Source organism: Zalophus californianus, chromosome 6 (genome assembly GCF_009762305.2).
Source record: "Zalophus californianus isolate mZalCal1 chromosome 6, mZalCal1.pri.v2, whole genome shotgun sequence".
NCBI classification, from domain to species: domain Eukaryota; kingdom Metazoa; phylum Chordata; class Mammalia; order Carnivora; family Otariidae; genus Zalophus; species Zalophus californianus.
Window position 1 is genome coordinate 96,256,912 of NC_045600.1, and position 19,270 is coordinate 96,276,181.

The following is a 19,270-nucleotide window of genomic DNA, read 5'->3' on the forward strand; positions in this document are numbered from 1 at the left end:
ATTAATAAGCAATGACTTCAGACATTTTGTTTGAGTGGTTGGAGGACATTAAAGAAACAAGTGATATTAAATTTTTTGTTGAGGATGAGACTCTATATATGAGAGGTGACTGTAAAGTAGTCAGAAAAGGTTTTATAAATCACACATGAAAAATCAATCTCACAATTCTATAAACATGTTTTAATAAGTCCACTTTTTAAAGTATAAAGTTAACTGGGGCGCCTGGGTGGCTCAGTTGGTTAAGCGACTACCTTCAGCTCAGGTCATGATCCTGGAGCCCCGGGATCGAGTTCCACATGGGGCTCCCTGCTCCTCGGGGAGTCTGCTTCTCCCTCTGATCCTCCCCCGTCTTGTGCTAATTCTCTCTCTCAAATAAACAAATAAAAATCGTTTTAAAAAAATAAATAAAATATAAAGTTAACTTCCACATACCAACAAGTCTGACTGTAGGAGTTTGTAAGTTGAGTGTTTTGACCTTGGGAATTGTTTTTCCATAAAACAAAACAAAATGGACAAAAAACAATGTTGTCAACGGTATCCTTTTTAAATTAGAACTTTCCCATATATTTGCATATCACATAAAAATACAATTGCCATATAGCTATCAAGCATTAAAAATAAATTAAATCTTCTAACAAGAGACCCCAATGATATTAATTTTTAAGGAGAAATCACCTTAAAAATTCATATATGAATGTCCCAGAAAAGGTTTTACATATTCACACTTCAGATTCCACTGCATAGAAATTACAATTTTTAATTTGAAATAATTTCCCTTAATTGCTGGTGCTTCTAAGTAGTGGAGATACACATTCCTTCAGCTCCTGCAAAATAATTCTAAATGGTGAACATTTGACACAGGAAGGAACAGATATTAAAGTTCTATTACTACTAATCTAAAAGAACTTAATCTTATGTTCTCTGCAGGAGACAGAAGCTCATAAAATAACATGTGTAGGCTTCTACTATTAGAAAACTGGACATTTTTCATATCCATTCTAGCAGAAGAGTTTTTCATTTTGTCCGGATACAAAAGGTTTAAGAACTCAGGAGATGCAGTGTGATTTTCTGACCAAAATCTGGGGCACGTGGTCAGGGGATTTTTGTGATCCTTTCAGGAAAAGGAAATATAGTTCGGAAATATAGTTTAGTTGTCAGAGTACTGAAATTTCTAAAGCATCTCACTAATTTATGGGGTAAATCCATAAGAATACGTGTAATGAGGCAGTCCCAGAAACATCCACGGATTTGATCACCACAACACATCTCCATGCACAGATAACATGCGTAATTATTTGGGTTCCCTGCACTTCTGACACCAGGACTCAGGGGTGAGGCCCTATTGATTGCCACAGTAGGGAAAAAGGAAGGGAAGTTGTTTCAAAGGAAACATCCTTACCTATTTATGTTCCTTTTCTCACAGCCTAATTAATAGAATAACCACAAACTAAGCCAAATGACCCTCTACCTACTCCACTCCCACCCTGGAAACCTGTCTTCATAAGCCATATCCTCCGCTGGATATTCCTTTAACCAGCCTTTTCTCACTAGGTATGAGTGCTTTATCTTGCTTAACTTGTAGGAGTATTATGCTGCTTCTAAGTACTCCTCTCTGTTCCCACGATCGTGTCTCAACTCTCCAGTAAACTTGCACATTTCCTGAAGACTGTCTTCTTGTGCATTGCTTGTCCACCACCCCTCATCACCAGACTGTCACTCAACTGCCAGTTGTGTTTACCATCTGGCTTTCTCTAACAGCCTCTTCCTTCCTCTGGTTCCCTCTGTTCATTGCTGATTTCATTGAGGAGTGACCCAAAAAAAGTCTCTTGGGGCTCCACTGATAGCTGCTCTTTTTTGGTAAATTAAATTTGTGTTCAACTCGACAGTATTTGATAAGCAATTTATAAGTTGCCCAGTGCTGTGCTAGCAACTATGAATGGCATGAAAGAAATATGTGACCCAGCTGCTCCCCTTGATAACCTGGTAACTGGGATGATAAAACAAAATGAACTAATTTTCAAAAAGGACAAATAAGATAATCAGGAAACAAAAATGCCTAGTATGCCATATAGACCACCCAGCATAGGACATCAAAAGTGCAAGGGCTTGAAGGCAGAAGACCTGCACTCTGTTACTTACTTCCTAGCTGTGTGGCCTATGGCAAGTCACATAACCTCTCCCAGTCTGTCTCCTCAATGGGGGAGTATTTATCTAGCAAGGCTATCGGAGGGACTAAGGAATACATTATGTGAATGCATTTTATAAACTATAATCTGCCGGGTACCTGTAAGATGGTGGTTTTATAAGACAAATAGACTCTGGGAGGTCAGAAAGAAGGAACTATCTGACCAAGCCTTCAAGAAGGAGCCAGAGCCTGAGCTGAATACCTTCCAACCCAAGAAGGATTTAGCAAGGTGGTCAGGAATTGGAAAGAAAGAAAGAAAAAAAGCACGTTTGGTGCATGGGCATGTTTTGACATCAATTTAACAAATATTGAGAAGACCTGTCAACTACTTCAAAGGCTACAAATATGACTAAGAAATAATTCTTCGCCTAAAAATTTAGTCAGAGAGACATAAGACAAGTAACTATAAATTCAAAGGAATGCTCATAAGGTAACATGGCAAGCTGAAGAAAGCTGGATGACTAAGCCATCAGTTGTGTGGGTTTCTAGTTCCAGCTCTACTATCTGTGTGCAACCCTCCATGGGTCACTATCCCTCTCCAGGCCTTGTTTCCTCAAATATGAAATAGGGGGTTTCAACTCCACTGTCTCTTTCCTAGAAAACATTCTATTTTCTGATTCTAGGTTCAGAGTCCAGGGTTTAATCATGAGAAATTAAATGGGGTCATGGGGGCAGTTATCTCTTGTATCACCTCTCACATCTTAAAGATGAGAGCCTAGACAAGGGCACCAGCAGTGGGAACGATGTGAAAGGAATCCAATAGATGTTAATTTTAAAAATAACAGAATACAGTGCCACAGTGGGTGGAAGAGAAAGCAGCAAAGACAAAGAACTCCAAAAAAAAATGGAACTGGGTGGGGCACCTGGGTGGCTCAGTTGGTTAAGCATCGAACTTTTGGTTTCAGCTCAGGTCATGATCTCAGGGTTCTGAGATCCGGCCCCACATTGGGCTCTGCATCAGCTCAGAGTCTGCTTTCCCTTTCCTTCTGCTTCTCCCCACGCTCGCTCATTCACTCACTCACTCTCTCATAAATAAATAAAATCTAAAAAAATGAAACTGAGTGACCAGACAGCAAAGTGGTGTTGCAGACAGAAACAGGCCATTGAAGTGGGGGAAGGGAAAAAGTCGGAGTGGACATAAGGTTTTCATGGTGGGTATCAGGGTTTTGGAGGGGAAAGATGATGAGATTGGATTAGAACAGGTGGAGAGTTAAGGAGTCAGCAAAGACACAACACAGAGAAATGCCTGAAAACCGCCTCCATTCCCTATGGCCTCATATTTATCTCTGTCCTTGGGAGAGAGGCAGAGGGGCCAATGGTGAAATGTCAAAAAAGAAGGCCATGACTGTATCCACCACAGAAGAGGAAAGACACAAGGCTGAGGACCACAGCAGGGATTCTCAGCCAAACTCTAAATTACGTGGGACATAGTGGGCAGTCCCGGCTGTTCTGACAAAATTTTGTTGGCATTCCCCTTTTGTAAGGTACTTTATCTGGCAATGAGTAAAAGGGAAATGTCAGGAAGACAGCTGGATGTCACTTTGCCTCCACAGCATTCTCTCCTTTGGGGAGCTGACATTAAGGCATCCACTCAGCTTCAAAACTCAGACCCTTGCCCACCATCATACGCCGCGCATCTAAGCGGGTTGTTGATGGAAACACATAATGACCAGGAGAAATATCATTTTCATTCAGCCTCTTTCTCTGCGTCTCTTTCATGGCTTGAAAGAATTACCACTTTTAGCACTGACAATAAGGAATGACTTGCCAAAACCCTTCTCTAATTACTTAATGCCTGTGGGTTTTCAGAGGAGAATTAGCAGAACTAAAGCAGGTGCCCCCATGTTTTTATTCTCATTTAAAACAAAACTGCTATAAATATGCATGTGCATGTCTCCTGATGTATGCTAGCAAGAGTTTCTCTAGAAAATTGCTTCCTAACCTTTTTCCTGCTATTTGTATGACAAGCTGGAGCAAATGCTCACAATCAAAGGCAACAGATTTGGAGGCTCCCACAATGCCGGACCCTACCCACCCACCCTGGGGGAAGAGGGGTTCAGTATCTCAGCCCATCTAAACCAATTCAGGGCATACGAAAGAGGAAGCTCTGCGCTAGGATAAGTAACAAAGAGTGAAATTCCTGGAGCATAGGTATGTATGTACCTGCTCAATAATACAAGATAATACCAAATAGTTGACCAATATAGTTGTTTTACACCCCCAGCTTCACACTTTTACCAAGATCTGGTGTTTGTTGTCAGACTTCTCAAAATGGTAACACACTGTGATCTAAATTAGCATTTCTCTGATTGCTAATGTAGTTGAGCATATTTAATTCGTTGGCCATTCAATTTCTTCTTATGGAAACACATTCATGCCCTTTCCCTATTTTTCTATTGTGTTATCTTTTCCTTATGGACATGGAGCAGTTCTTCATAAATTCCAGATAGTAGGCCTTTGTCAGTTACAGATGTTGAACTACAAACAGGAAGCAGGTATTTGCATCTTTTCACTTTTTTAATGGCTCTTAATCTTCAAGTAGCAAAAGAAATCCTTCTTTACCTAAAGCAATAAAGATACTCTTCTATATTATTTTCCTAAACGTGTTGCCTTTCACATTTAAGTCTTTAATCCATTGGAAATTTTTTAAGGTGTATGTAAGGATCCAATTTCATTAGTTTTCCCTGAAGGATATCTAACTGTCCTAGTACCATTCATTGAAAAAAATTATCCTTTCCCCTAGTGATTCACTACATACGGGCAAATCTGTTTCAGGGCTTTCTCTTTTGTTCCTGGTCATTTTTACTATCCCTGGGCCAATGTCACAAGGCTTTAATTACTATGACTTCACTCTACAGGTCTTGCTCAACTTACAATGGGGTTATATCCTGATAAACGCATCATAAATTAAAATATCTTAGGTCAAAAATGCACTTGAAACACCTAATCTACTGAACCTCAAAGCTTAGCCTAGGTCATCTTAAAAGTGTTCAGGATACTTACATTAACCTAGAGTTGGACAAAATCATCTAACACAAAGCCTATTTTATAATAAAGTATTGACTTTCTCAGGTAATTGATTGAATACTGTTCTGAAAGTGAAAAAGAGTGATTGTCTGGGTAACAGAAGGGTTTTAAGTTTACGGGTTGTTTACCCTCGTGATCATGGGGCCGACAGGGAGCTGAGGCTCACTCTGGCTACCCAGCATCACAAGAGAGTATCCTACCATATTGCTAGAATGGAAAAAGATCAAAATTCAATTTTCAAAGTGCAGTTTCAACTGGATGCATATTGCTTTCACACCTCCATCAAGCAGTGGCTGTAAGTTTTATAACAGCTTAAAAAAAAAAAAAAAAGCACATTTTGTGATTTCTAAAAACCTTTAATCACTTTTAGTTTTTAAACGCTTAATAACTATTGAAGACTTAAAAAATAGATTTTTGAGCTAGTCTAAACAGAGCATTTAAGTTGTTTTAGAGGAAAATAAACTTGGATTGACTGACAAATGCGAAGTGACAAAAATTCTACAGCCTAGGGGGATGTCGGGAAGGGTAGTATCACCTGGGAGGGATGTGGAAGTACTTCTCAAGAAACCTACACCAAATGTCCCTAACGGAAATTAAATGCAAAATGACATACAAATACCAACCCCAAAGGTGTTAATAATCTCAAATAAAGTTTGATAAGTAGACTGGCCTATGCCAACAATCAAAAGACACACCAGCAAAGCTCGAAGTCACTGAGGAGGGACAGCGTGGTTCTGATGATCAAATTCAGGCACCAGCCTAGAAGCACATCAGTTAAAACATCATGCATTTAACAAAGCAGCATCGAGAACATGCCTTGCACTCATTACTATGTGAAACACTGAGAACATAGCCCTGGAAGAGCAACAGTCTAATAGAAGCACTCTCTGTGGAAATTAACAGTAAAACAAGAGCTGCAACAAATATGCACACAATGCTGGGCAGGTGGGACGGCTGGGGCAGAGAGGGTTAGAAGGAAGAGGCGGCACCCAATATGCCTGGCGGGGGAATCAGGAAAACTTCACAGAAGAGCATCTGAGTCAAGGACTAAAACTGGCATATCAAGGGACAAGTGATACATGGGAATGGACTAAAATCACCAGGCTAGGGCGCCTGGGTGGCTCAGTTGGTTAAGCGACTGCCTTCGGCTCAGGTCATGATCCTGGAGTCCCTAGATCAAGTCCCGCATCGGGCTCCCTGCTCGGCGTGGAGTCTGCTTCTCCCTCTGACCCTCCCCCCTATCGTGTGCTCTCTCTCTCATTCTCTCTCTCTCAAATAAATAAAATCTTCAAAAAAAAAAAAAATCACCCAGCTCACAAAGTGATGTGACAAATGGTTTCACAGGTCAAACGAGCATCATCCTTTAAAGATAACAAACTATCAACAAAATGACCTTTGATGCTAACCTGAAAGGTATAAATAACTGTTGATGGAATTAGGTAAAGGCTGCCTGGCATTCAAAGTACAAAACCCAGACAAAGCTTCCAGCCGTGAGAAGGGACCACGTGTTGGGTGACAGTCTGGGAGGGTGGCAGTGGAGTGGAGAGGTATAGGAGGGAGAAGGGTATGGTGAACTTAGGGGGCCTTAGCAGATGGATGGCTAAAACAGTGCATGGGCATAGGTGAGGATGTGTCCAGGCAGAGGCTATAAAGGTGGGAGAGACTCTGCAACCGAGGCCTGAAAGGACTCCTCTGTAACATAAATAAAAAGTCCATGGGGGCGCCGGGGTGGCTCAGTTGTTAAGCATCTGCCTTCGGCTCAGGTCATGATCCCAGGGTCCAGGGATCGAGCCCCACATCGGGCTCCCTGCTCGGCGGGAAGCCTGCTTCTCCCTCTCCCACTCCCCCTGCTTGTGTTCCCTCTCTCGCTGTCTCTCTCTTGCTGTGTCTTTCTCTGTCAAATAAATAAATAAAATCTTCAAAAAAAAAAAAAAATAGTCCGTGTTATCCTCTGGGCAATGGAAAGCCACTGCAGACTTTTATGAAAGAGGGGAACACAAGGTGTGTGCCTTAAATCTTTCTGGCAGGTCCGTGGAGACTGGGAATACACAACAGAGGGTCAGAAGGGGATGGAAGAGGTGGTGATTTGACTTGGGTCAGTGACAGTGGGAAAGAAGAGGAAAGAAATAATTCCAGTTATATTTAGGAAGTAGAAAAATCAGTTTAACTTAATTGACTGGTATAGAAGTTGAAGATAACCAAAACCTTTGGTTTGGTAAAGGAATGAATGCTATTATCATTAATGAAGACAGGAGAAGGTGACTTGAGATGACGATTATTATAACCAACACTTACTGAGTGCTTCTCTAAGTCCTTTAAAATACCAACTCATTTAGAGGCACCTGGGTGGCACAGCCGGTTAAACAACTCAGGTCATGAACTCAGGGTCGTGAGATGGAGACCCACATCAGGCTACATGCTCAGCAATGGAGTCTGCCTGGGATTCTCTCTCCCTCTCCCTCCCTCCTGCATGTATGTGTGTGTGTCTCTCTCTAAAATAAATAAATAAATCTTCAAAAATAAATAAAGTAACAACTCATTTAATCCTCATAACAATCCTATAAGGGCTCTAATTTTCAGATGAGAAGATTGATACACAGAAAGGCTAAATAACTTTTCCAAGGTCACTCAACCAGTCAACTGTAGAGCCAACATTTGAACCCACACTACTACAATGTTACAGTGTACTAGACACGATCAATTAAATGTCCCTTAGACATGTTGGACATCCAGGGAGTTATGTTTAACTGGCACTTGGAAAACAGAGCTAAGGTTCAAAAGAAAAATCAGTGTTAACAATATGGATTTTAGAATTATGAACATAATTGATTTCCTGAGGTCATGGGAGAGATAGGATGACCACTGAGAATGAAGAGAGACCCAAGGACACTGGGAGGAGATTTTTTAAACAATAATCCACAGTCACCAAAGCACAGAGGTGCCAGGGTAAAGCCATCTGGACTTTCTCCTTCTTGTGAAAACAGGGGATCCATTCAATATTTGCCAAGTGATGAATCTAGCATTCCTAGCTAAAGGTTTCCTGCTCAGACAACAGCAAGCAGAAGAGAAACCCAACAGAGTATGAAATGGAGAAAACAAACTGATGCTCTCAGTTCTTGGAAGCATGATCTGTATTTGTGTTTGAGCAGAGTGGCTCCAGCCTCCAGAGAATCATCAGTGATGCAAACTTCTCTCTTGAGCAGTACTCTGATATCACTCTTCACCTCCCGACCCTCCAACCCCCACAGAACGCGCCACTGCCCAGAGGGCAGGCGCCCAGCCATACTGCAGCAACACCAGGAGCACAGAAGCAAGCAGGAAGACGTCCTCTTGCAAAGACGGTACAAATGAATTATGGCTTCTGCGAAAATCAGCTTTTGTTTTTAATGGGCTTTACGTGACTCATCCGCTATGAGGTATGCTCTGCCTTGAGCTCTAGCTATAAATCGACCAAGTGCAGAGGGCAGAAGAAAGGAAGGATGGCAAAAGATGAACAGGGATGTCAGGAAGCTTTAATCCTAAAAGGAGATAACAGAAGCAGAGGGAAGTGGTGAGCATTTCCTCTTTGAGCACTTGGGTGCTGAGGGTCTCGGGAGGGCGGAAACTGGAAGAGCGGGCGGAGGCAGCCTGGGTTCCGGGACCTGCTCACAGGCGCAGGTCTGGGTTGCTATGGTGCCATCCTGCTGGCCGCAAGGCTTCCTCAGCATTGGCTGCCACAGTTCCTGTCTTGTGGGCAGCAGTGGCAAGTAAAAAGAAAAAATCATGTTTTTGTATTCTAATGGCTGCTGGGTCACTGAACACTGTCTGCAAAGGACAAGGAGACAGTCGTAAGAGACAGAGACGGCAACCAAGACGGGGATAAACTCCCTTGGAATGTATTAAATCCAACCTGGACATTCTACGGATACGATACCCTCATGAATAAACATTCCTCCCCACACCTTTTTTTTTTTTCAAAACTTTTTTTTTTTATAATCCAAGAATCTAGACAGAGAAAGTCAACTTTTAATTAAGGCTTTCTTCCATTGTGATTTCTGATCATCAGGGCTCTGGATTCACTCCTAGGAGAAAAACCTGAACTCGCAGCAAAGAAAACAAAACGAGGAATTGGTCAGCACCCCGGAGTGGAAATCAGGACACTGCCTCGACTCTGACACTAATCCGCTGCATGACCTGCGTGTCTGCATCCAAACTCCTTCTTCATCTAAGGACACGCATAGAGGGAACACTAGAAGATGAGACACCAGAAGACTCGGCTGTCTGCAAGCCAAGGATCGGGGCTTGGAACCGATTCTTCCTCACAGTCTTCAGAAGGAACAGACCCTGCAACACCTGTCGGCTGTTGAGCTCACCCAGTTAGTAACGCTTTATCACAGCAGTCCTGGCAAACCAGCACAGATCCGGACGGAGAGAGAAGTGTATAAAGAACATCAGACCCCAGGAGACCCAACCCCCAGATCTTCCACTCCTGCGTGCTATCACTAAGCATCTATAAAATATAGGGACCTTTCCTTACATAATCACAATACTACAGCCAAACCTAACAAAATTAACAATTCTCTGGGGGCAGATTTAATTCATAGAAGAAATACACCTTATAGTAAAACACATACTTAGATACAGCTTTTCTCCATTAAAGCTATTAATATTAAAAACAAAATCCCAATAAGGTTGAATTTTTGTGAAATCCTCAGAGGATAAGCAAAACTCTTAGAGCAATTTAATTCCTTAATCAGCTCTCTTATTCAACATATCTGAAACTAATGATGTACTATAAGTTGGCTAATTGAGTTTAAATTAAAAAAATCTTACGTTACTTTGTTAAAGTTAAGAAAGGAAAAATGCAGTCAGCATTCATACCCACTCGACGGTAACTGAAAAAGCAATTTTCAAACTACACCCCAGAAATTTAGCAGGTGTCTTAGAGTCTTTGGTTTAAAAAAACAAAAGCAAAAACAAAGTTAACATGTGCAGTGGTATTTTATGTTAAATTGCATATATTCTAAGTTCATGAAAATTGGCATGGCAGAATTTGAAACCTCTACAAAAAAAATACATATATATTAACACAAAACCATACCTTGAGGGAGAGAGTATAAGTCGTTGGTTGTTTTTCTAAAACTTTGGAAACGTTGCTCCCAACACTTCAACAATTAGACAACGTCCAATCACATGTCCTCTTCAAAAAGGTTACTTTTTGCCTATATAATACAAAAAGAAATGTTAAAGTCAGAATCGCCTGCTTATAAACGTTTTTCAAAAGAATCTTTTGAAGAGCAGTCCACTCCATCAATTTTCAAAATCAGGCATCTCTGTAAAAACCCACAATCCCGCTAATTAGTCTCAGCTGTTCGTCATATGGCCTGAAGACCAGTCAAGTGATTTTGCTCCTTTCAAGCTTACTACAACCCAATTCCCCTGGCCTCTCAGACAGAAGGCGGCTGTATTAACCTCTTCTGGTGTTAGAAGACTGGTATTCTCTTTTCCCCCAATCAAAAGAATAGAATATTTGTTTTCTTGAGAAAGAATCTTTAAAAGTATTGCATTCTCCAGGCCCTTAAAGGTTATACCAATAGTGTTTCTTCACAAATGCAATGCCTGATCCAAACAAACAGCACAGGCGATCAAATTAAAGTGGCAGAAGGGCTGGGGCTAGATGACTTACCAGGTCTCTCCTGGCCTTCAGACCCAGAAAGAAAACTGTCTACTGGGAGGTCCACCCAGATTTCTTGCTGGCATTTCAAATTCAACATGTCCTGCCCTTGACTTACCTCCTTTGTTCTTCTTTCCAGACCCTGCTTCAGACCCCCTCTTCCTATGTCTTGAGTAACACAATCCCGACACCCAACCAGCCAGAAATCTGATGGTCCACCATGACTCCTCCCCCTCTTCCCCTCCCACTTCCAATAGGCCACCAAGTTCTAGGGATCTTTTCTCCTCCAATTTTTTTTTTTTATTTCTCATCTGGAGGGCTATGATCATCCACTTACTTAGTTTTCTGGCCTCCAACCTGGCCTTGCTACTGATCCATCCTCCTCACCACACCAGAATGATCTTTCCAAACTGCAAATGGGTGTTCATCACTGTCCTCTGTAAAACCTGACTCCCCACAAACTCAATAATGAACTCCCTACTTCTTAGACTTCTGCCTTCAGTATCACCTACCATTCCCTGCCCGCTGACTCCAGCCACAAGAACTATTTATAATTCTCTAAAACCAGTGGTTTTCAAAATGTGAAATCAGTATCATCAGCATCACCCGGGACATGGTTAGAAATGCACAGTCTTGGGCCCACCCCAGGTGTACTGAATCAGGAATTGTCAGGATGGCCACAGGGTCTGTGTGTTAACAAGCCCACCAAGTGATTCTAATACACACTAAACTGAGAGCCCCTGCCCTAAACCCACCGAGCGAGGTTCATCAAATCACGTAGCCCTTTGGCTCCTTCTGCCAGTAATGCTAAGTTAGATGCCCCCTCTCTGTGCTTACTCTTTCCTAGAGCTGGTCAACCCTGTATGGTGACATCCAATTTATGTTGGTTGGTGAATATCTTGAAGACAGGAATTGTATCTTTGGCTCGTTCATCCCACAATCACTTGCTGAGCATATTCCAGTCACTGGGACAGAGGCTGGGCTTTAATTAATCTATCGTTTGCCTCTCAGGGAAACCACCCTCTAACTTTGGCAGCTTGATGTGTGACTGAAAAGTCAGCCTACCCAATCTATAAAATCCTATCACCAACCTCAAGAACCGTGGGCAGCTAAAAAAAAAGCCTGAACATAACCAGTCTGAAATCTCTCATGGCAAATGACATGGAATTTTGGGTTCACATCTGATGTCGACTCAAATGGACAGACATGGTTTATAAAGGGAGAAAGGATGCATTTTCATGAAACTTACATACTCCTCTATCTCACAGCAACCTCTAGAATTTGGAGAATAATTTAGTAAGGGAATATACCAAGATATTTAAATCCCAGATTAAAGTTCATTAAAATTTGCTTATCCTAATTACAGTAGGAGTTGAGGAAAGTACTTCATATTAGCACTTCTCAATCTTCAGCATGCTTAGGACTCTTCTAGGGATTTTGATAAAATGCTAATTCTGATTCAATAAGTTTGGATGGAGCCCACGTGATGCCTAGGTACTACAGGTGGTCCTAGTCCTAGAACTACACTTTGAGTAACAGGTAGAAGTAAAACTTGCATTTTTCATAGAACTAGTGGTCCTCCCATTAGAGCAACACAAACTTTTTTTGACCCCTCCACATTGAAAGCTTTCTAAAATGTCTTTCCAACTTTAGGATAAAGATGGCACACCAAACACACATCTTAGTTCTGCTACCTCCCCAAATCTCACTAATGTAACAGTAAAAAGACGTTTTTGTTGTTGTTGTTGTTGTTTTAGGTATGAACTCACCAGGACAAAGAGAAAGTGAGTGGAAACAACAGTAACGAAATGCAGAAGATAGAAAGTAAATGGACAAGAGGTAACTGATGAGCAGACCTAGGAAAGATGACTCTTTACCTGCCACTAGGGACAGCCAAAAATCAACTCATCACAGCATCTGCAGAAAGGCTCAGGCATTCAGAGCCCCCAAACACTCTTGGAGGGGAGGGGAGGGTAAAGTCAAGGCTAAATTAGTGGAAGTCTGCTTCGATCTCAATCCTCTAAATACTGAGATACCTCCACCCCCACGCACACGCTGGAACTTCCAGAACTCAGGCATTCTTCACAGGCAGGTGGTTCAAATGTTCTCTGGAGAATCCACCCAGCCCCGGAGGGAAGACCTAAAGAAGAAAACAACAAGCCCGGGACATACTGATCTAACTAAAACTCTGACAAAACTTGAGAGTGAGGGATGGAATTGGTATACACGTGTGGTATGGTGGGTGGGGAAATGAAAATTAAAATTCTCTTCTTCCATGGTAAAGTGACTAGGCATAGGCATTTAACTAATGTTTAAAACTGAAAATCGACCATAGAAATATCCAGTATGTCATTTAGAGAAGGGATGTAACTACCAGCAAGAGTCACCTAATTATAAGAATTGAAAGCAGTTGTCTCTGGGGAGCAGGAAATGAGCTGGGGGAGGGGACTAATTGCTTTTTGTAACAGGGCTGTAGCACTATGTCCATGTAGAACCTTGATAAAATTTTAAAAATTAATTCCTACAAAACACAGTAGTACACCCTCCACCCCGTCCATGGTTTTTCTTCCTGATGCTTCACGTACAGGGGGTCAGTAGTGGTCCAGAAGCTCATGATCCCTGACGATTCATCAGAAGACTAATAGTTGCCTAAGGCTACATCACAAAGCTTACAACATCACGTCACTTCAACTCATCACATAGTTATTTTATCATCTCACATCATCACAAGAAGGATGAGAATAGCACAATAAGATATTTTGAGAGAGAGAGACACCATATTCACATAACTTTCATTCAGTATGTTGTTATAATTGTTCTATTATTAGTTATTGTTAATCTCTCACTGTACCTAATTTATAAATTAAACTTTATCATAGGTATGTATGTATGTATAGGAAAAAACATAGTATATATAGGATTTAGTACTATCCACGGTTTCAGGCATCCACTGGGGACTTTGGAACACATTCCTTGTGGATAAGGGGGGTGGCTACTGTAAAATGTAATGTCCATGCTTTAATTTTTTTTTCTTGGATGATTCAGGACATCACAATAAACATCACTAACTTGTGCTACCTCCTCAGCATCTAGGACCTACAGTGAAGCAGGATGTTGAGGATCTGGGCTCCGGAGACTTTGAATCTCAGCTTTACCACTCACTGGCTGTGTGATCTTCAGCAAGTTACTTAACCTCTCTGTGCCCCAGTCTCCTCATCTGTGGAACAGGGATAATAGGATTATTTTGTAAGAATTGAATTATGAGATTCCTAGAAGTGCTTAAAGTAGTGTTCAGCACATAGTGTTCAATAAGGGCTATTTTTCTTAAGGGATGATTGCCACTGTAATAAACACCTCCTGACTACTGTAATGACTCCATCTTTTATTCGTTCATACTTCATTCTCCTTGCTCCCACCTTCAGCCAGATGTCCCTCACCATGGTAATCAGTGCCTTTCTACAATAACCACTTCCCCTTCCAATGTTCAGTTTCTCATTGACAAGGCACCTGGAAACCAAATAATCAAGCTTGTTAGAACTGCATGTAAAATGGAGGAAAGGGGGTGCCGAGGAATGTTCTGAAAGTCTCCGTGAGGCAGATCAGCAACTTTCCATCTATGAACCATCTGTCTGACTACTCAGAACCCTTTGGGCTTACTTCTTAACTATCAACTGTGGGTCAGCAGGCTGGGTGACACTCAGGGTAACCAACCATCCCAGGTTACTCGGGACTGTCTTAGTTTTTAGCACTGACAGTCTTTTTTTTTTTTTTTAAGATTTTATCTGTTTATTTGAGAGAGAGAGAGACATAGAGCACAAATGATGGGGGAAGGGGCAGAGGAAGAGGCAGACCCCCTGCTGAGCAGTGACCCCGATGTTGGGCTTGATCCAGGGACCCTGGGACCATGACCTGAGCAGAAGGCAGACGCTTAAAGACTGAGCCACCCAGGCGCCCCTAGAACTGACAGTCTTTCATCCCTGGAAACCTCACTCCCAGCCCTGCGAAAACTAATCCTCCTAAGCTTGTTTCATCATCCGTAAAATAAAGGATAATATCTACTTTGAAAGTCTGTTGAGGATTAAATGAGAGAATGTATACTTCCTGACCCATAGTAAGCACTCAAGTGGTAGCCCCAGCTACTGTACTAGTTACACACTGTTACGGTCAACTCTAATAGCAGTGGCCAAAGAAATTATTCTTAGATACTTACCCTGTAACTTGGTTATTTTCTTCCTGGCAAAAATAATTTGCCTTATGCACAGTGGATCTCAGGAGACTGAAATGTGTGCTTTTGTGAATTTCCTTCTGCCCCTGCCTTACACAATTTTATTTCAGGGACTAAGACATATTAAAGATATTTAATATTTCCACATTGCTGACTTCTCCACTGGGCAAAGGCCTGGGAGGTTCTCACCATCTTTTGACACATGCATCTTTTTTATGCTATGGGAGACCTGGGGTATTTGTCAGTAGCTGCTTCCAAACCTATGGACCAATCAGTATGCCACCTCACAAAGAAGGACATCAGGCAGCATACTGGACATTCTTTTTCAATTTGCGTCTTACTTTTTTCCTTCATAATGGAACCAAATCAGTCTCCTAATGGATTGACAACTCATTCATTAAAATATGTCAATTCTATCCCTAAAAAATAAGTATCTATGTTATCATCAAACAGATGAAATCCCATTTCTGACCTCAAAAGCCGAAGCAACTCAGAATTCGATAGATATTAATTACAGCCTGGAGGAAATTGCTCACAACTGTGCAACCCACCAACACAAGGCTGAAGTTGCTATAAGAAAAGTTGCACAATTTGGGATAGATAACAGAAAGAATCAAGTTACTCAAAGCCAAAACATGGCCTAGGAACCCTTTAAGAGGCAGCAGAGAGCAGAAATATGAGACTACTTTATACACGCTCCCAAGCTCCCTCCTCCCCATGCTCATATTTGTTCTGCCAACATCCCCACCCAGTGCCTGTGAACACACAAAACACTGGAGAACCACAGAACCTCATCAAAACCTTGAGAAGCACCTGGTCTAACCCCTGGGAGTGGAGCTAGGAGAGGATTTCTCCAAATATGGGCGGATGCCCCCTGGCAGCAGAAGCACCTGGAGTACCTGATGAAAATCCAAAGTCCTGGGTTCCAACCAGGCTTCTGAATTAGGATCTCTGAGAGAGATCTGCATGTATAACAAGCTTCTCAGGGCATTCCAGGTTATCCACAAGAAGGTTTGAGAGCAACTGTTCTAGGGAGACAACAGATAGCAAAACGTACAATTATAGTTGGTCAGAGGACCCATAGAGAAGACCATGGTTAACCTCTACCAGCCTCCTATTCCAAATCTGTAAAATAAGGATACTAATACCGACCTAGCAGGATGGTGGTGAGAATTAAATGAGATAAGTAATAGCCTCAAACATGGTTCCTCACACACAGCACGTGCTCAATAAGCAGTAATCCCTCCCCCTCCTTCTTTGTGTATGGCATTCTAATGAAGATTGATAACAATAGGCCCTGTTTTGAATAAATGTCACCAAAGAAAGTAGATGGCTAGCTTAACTTGAGGCCTTGATGTTAATAAGTCATGAACTAAAAGGCCGAGGCCAGCAGCTTTAACCAATGGTTGAATTGCAAAATGCAGCCATGGACAGTGGTTCTCAAACTTGAGTGTGCATCAGAATCTTCTGGATGGCTTTAAAATACAGACTGTGGGCCATACCTCCAGAGTTTCAGATTCAGTACTGCTGGGCTGAGAATCTGCATTTCTAACAAGTTCCAGATGGTGCTGGTGTTGGCCCCAGAACCACACTTTGCTCGTCACTCTGCAGCCCCAGAATCTAAAATCTAATTGATCTGACACTTTGTGATAAAAAAAGGAAAACTAGGCTGTATGCATTTCCTGTTTGACAGCAGACTGGTTAGTTTTGTGTAAATAAAGAAAAAGTAATAAACCAGCAATTTCCGAGGTGGTGCTGCCTCTGCCCTTGAGAATCTTTGTGGTCATGTTCTGTGAACAGTGCAGAGAGAAAGCTGGGAGGTTTGAGTGCCATCTCCCTGCTGACCCTATGTGTAACCCTGAGTGAGGCACTTGAGTTCTCTGAGCCTCAGTTTACTTATCTGGAAACAGGGGTGGGCTGTCACTGGTTCTCAAACCTGGTTGTGCACCATCCATCATTTTGGCAGCATTTCAAAGGAAACTTGGATTCCCCAGGCCTGGCTGCAAACGAACAAATTAGAATCTCCACAGGAGAGACTGGAAAATGTGTGGCTTTGTGTGGGTATGTTTTAATAAATCTCCCCGTGTGATTTTCACAGACAGCCAGTTGTGAGGAGCCATTACCAGGGTGATCTTTCAGGCCTCTTCCAGCACACGGTAGCTCTCTGATCTTTTTGATTTCTAAGCCCCTGTGCCCTGAGTCTGTGCTTACCAAGTAGCTGCCTTCTTTTATATGTGCTCCCCATGGAGTTTTACTACAGGAAGCAAGTACATTAGTCCTCAAAGAAAAAAATCTAGTCTGCTTAACAGTTCCACTTCTCACATATCAATAAACTAGCATTCTGGTTTTAGTTTCAAAAATAAAGTCCAACGTGTAAGAGAAAACAGGAATTACATAGCACTAAATCTGTAAAGCAATCTTCTATATCACCAACTGCTCACTTACTTACTCTGTCATTCATTCATTCATTATTTTTTAAAGATTTTATTTATTTATTTATCTATTTTTTTGAGAGAGAGAGCATGGGTGGGGTGAGGGGCAGAGGGAGAAGCAGACCCCCCGCTGAGCAGGGAGCCCGATGCGGGGCTCGATCCCAGGACCCCGGACCATGACCTGAGCCGAAGGCAGACACTTAACCGACTGAGCCACCCAGGCACCCCTGTCATTCATTCATTATTATCTTACCATCTGTCATGTGCCAGGTATGATTCTACGGGTTAAACACATAGCACTTCACAAAACAGACAAAGCTCCTGCCCTCATGGAGAGAACATTTTAGCAGGAAGAGAGAGACAATAAATAAGTGAACATAAGGATAAAATACTTTCAAACGGTAGTAAGTACTGTGAAGACAACAACACGATAATAATAGAATAGCGAGTGACCAGAGGCCACTCTCAACAGAGTCATCAGGGTGAAAGTCATCACCTACTTCTTCGAAGGGGTGATATTTGAAATGAAATCTGAATGATGCCAAGCGGCCAGCCATGTGAGGATCTAGAGAAAAACACACTGAGGAAGAGGTAAGGGCAAGTGCAAATGCTCTGAGGAAGGAATGAGCTTGGCACCTCCAAGGAACAGAAAGGAAGGAGATGAGTCTGGAGATGAAGGCGCAGGGACGAGCTGAGGCCATGGAGGCCAGCAGAGCCCAGATCGTGGAGACACCTACAGACCACGGTCAGGACATTTGAATCTTACACCAACTGCAGTGAGAAACAGCAGAGGAACTTAAAGCAGAAGAAGGATGTGATCTGATTTACTTTTAAAGATCACTGGCTTTGTGTGAGGCATGGGCTGTGGCAGGGGCAGGGGGAGGGGGCAAGAACGGGACCAGAAACAGCAGCAATATAGGAAAGAAATGATGGTGGCTGGCACATAGCCATGGCAAGCACTCAGTTATTTCTGGATGGCTTTAACTTAGGTTAAAATCATAATATACTTGTTTCACTTCCTGTGATGCTTCAGAACGGTCAAGGAAGAGACACTGGTTGTTAAAGTTCCATCTGAAAGTCATTTCCTTTAAACAACGAAACACACAATTTTGTCTTGCCCGTGTTTATACCTGGTTACGATCAAGAAATACTACAATAGGGACATGGAAAGAACACAGTGGAGAACCAGCAGACAGACCTGTCTTCTAGAACCTTCTCTGTCATCCATTAACCGTGTGGCCTTGAGCACAGCTCTGAACCTCTGAGGTGGAGGGGAGGCTGAGCTACCTGGTTTCTAGGGCCTACCAGCACTTAAATTACATGATGCTCTAAGCATAGTAAATGAGGTTTCCTTACCTTGGTGGCAAAATGGGCTGACGACTTAGTGGATGCAAGGAGTTTTTATTGTTGACTTTTAAATCTTTCAGAGAGGATCTAGTTAAGCAGAAAACCAGGTGTTCGTCAAGACATTGTCCATCTTAATACTTCCTTGGGAAACTCTGATGTCCAAGGCACCCCTGGCACAAGGGTATGGTTGCTGGCTGGAAATTTGGGGCGTGGACACTCCTGGTGAGCGGAGAGCTCATCACACATAAGTGCTGAGAGCACAGGGCTCTGAGGAATTTAGAGACCAAGCCTTCAGTCACAATGCTCTCTGTGGGTTTCTGGCAGGCTTCCACTGAATGCTGAATCACACGGCCGACTTCCTACGGACAGGCTGTCACCACAGGTCCATTCCTCTCAGAGGG

At 42.3% G+C, this 19,270-nt stretch overlaps 1 protein-coding gene across 1 annotated transcript in view; it reads right to left on the reverse strand.

The window, feature by feature from the left end:
- Positions 1 to 19,270, reverse strand: part of RAB27A (RAB27A, member RAS oncogene family) — a 79,439-nt gene that overhangs the window by 52,494 nt on the left and 7,675 nt on the right. Inside the window, exon 2 of the mRNA XM_027571035.1 lies at positions 10,293 to 10,413. The gene's annotated coding sequence lies outside the window, so the exon portion shown is untranslated. The remainder of the gene's footprint in view (positions 1 to 10,292; positions 10,414 to 19,270) is intronic.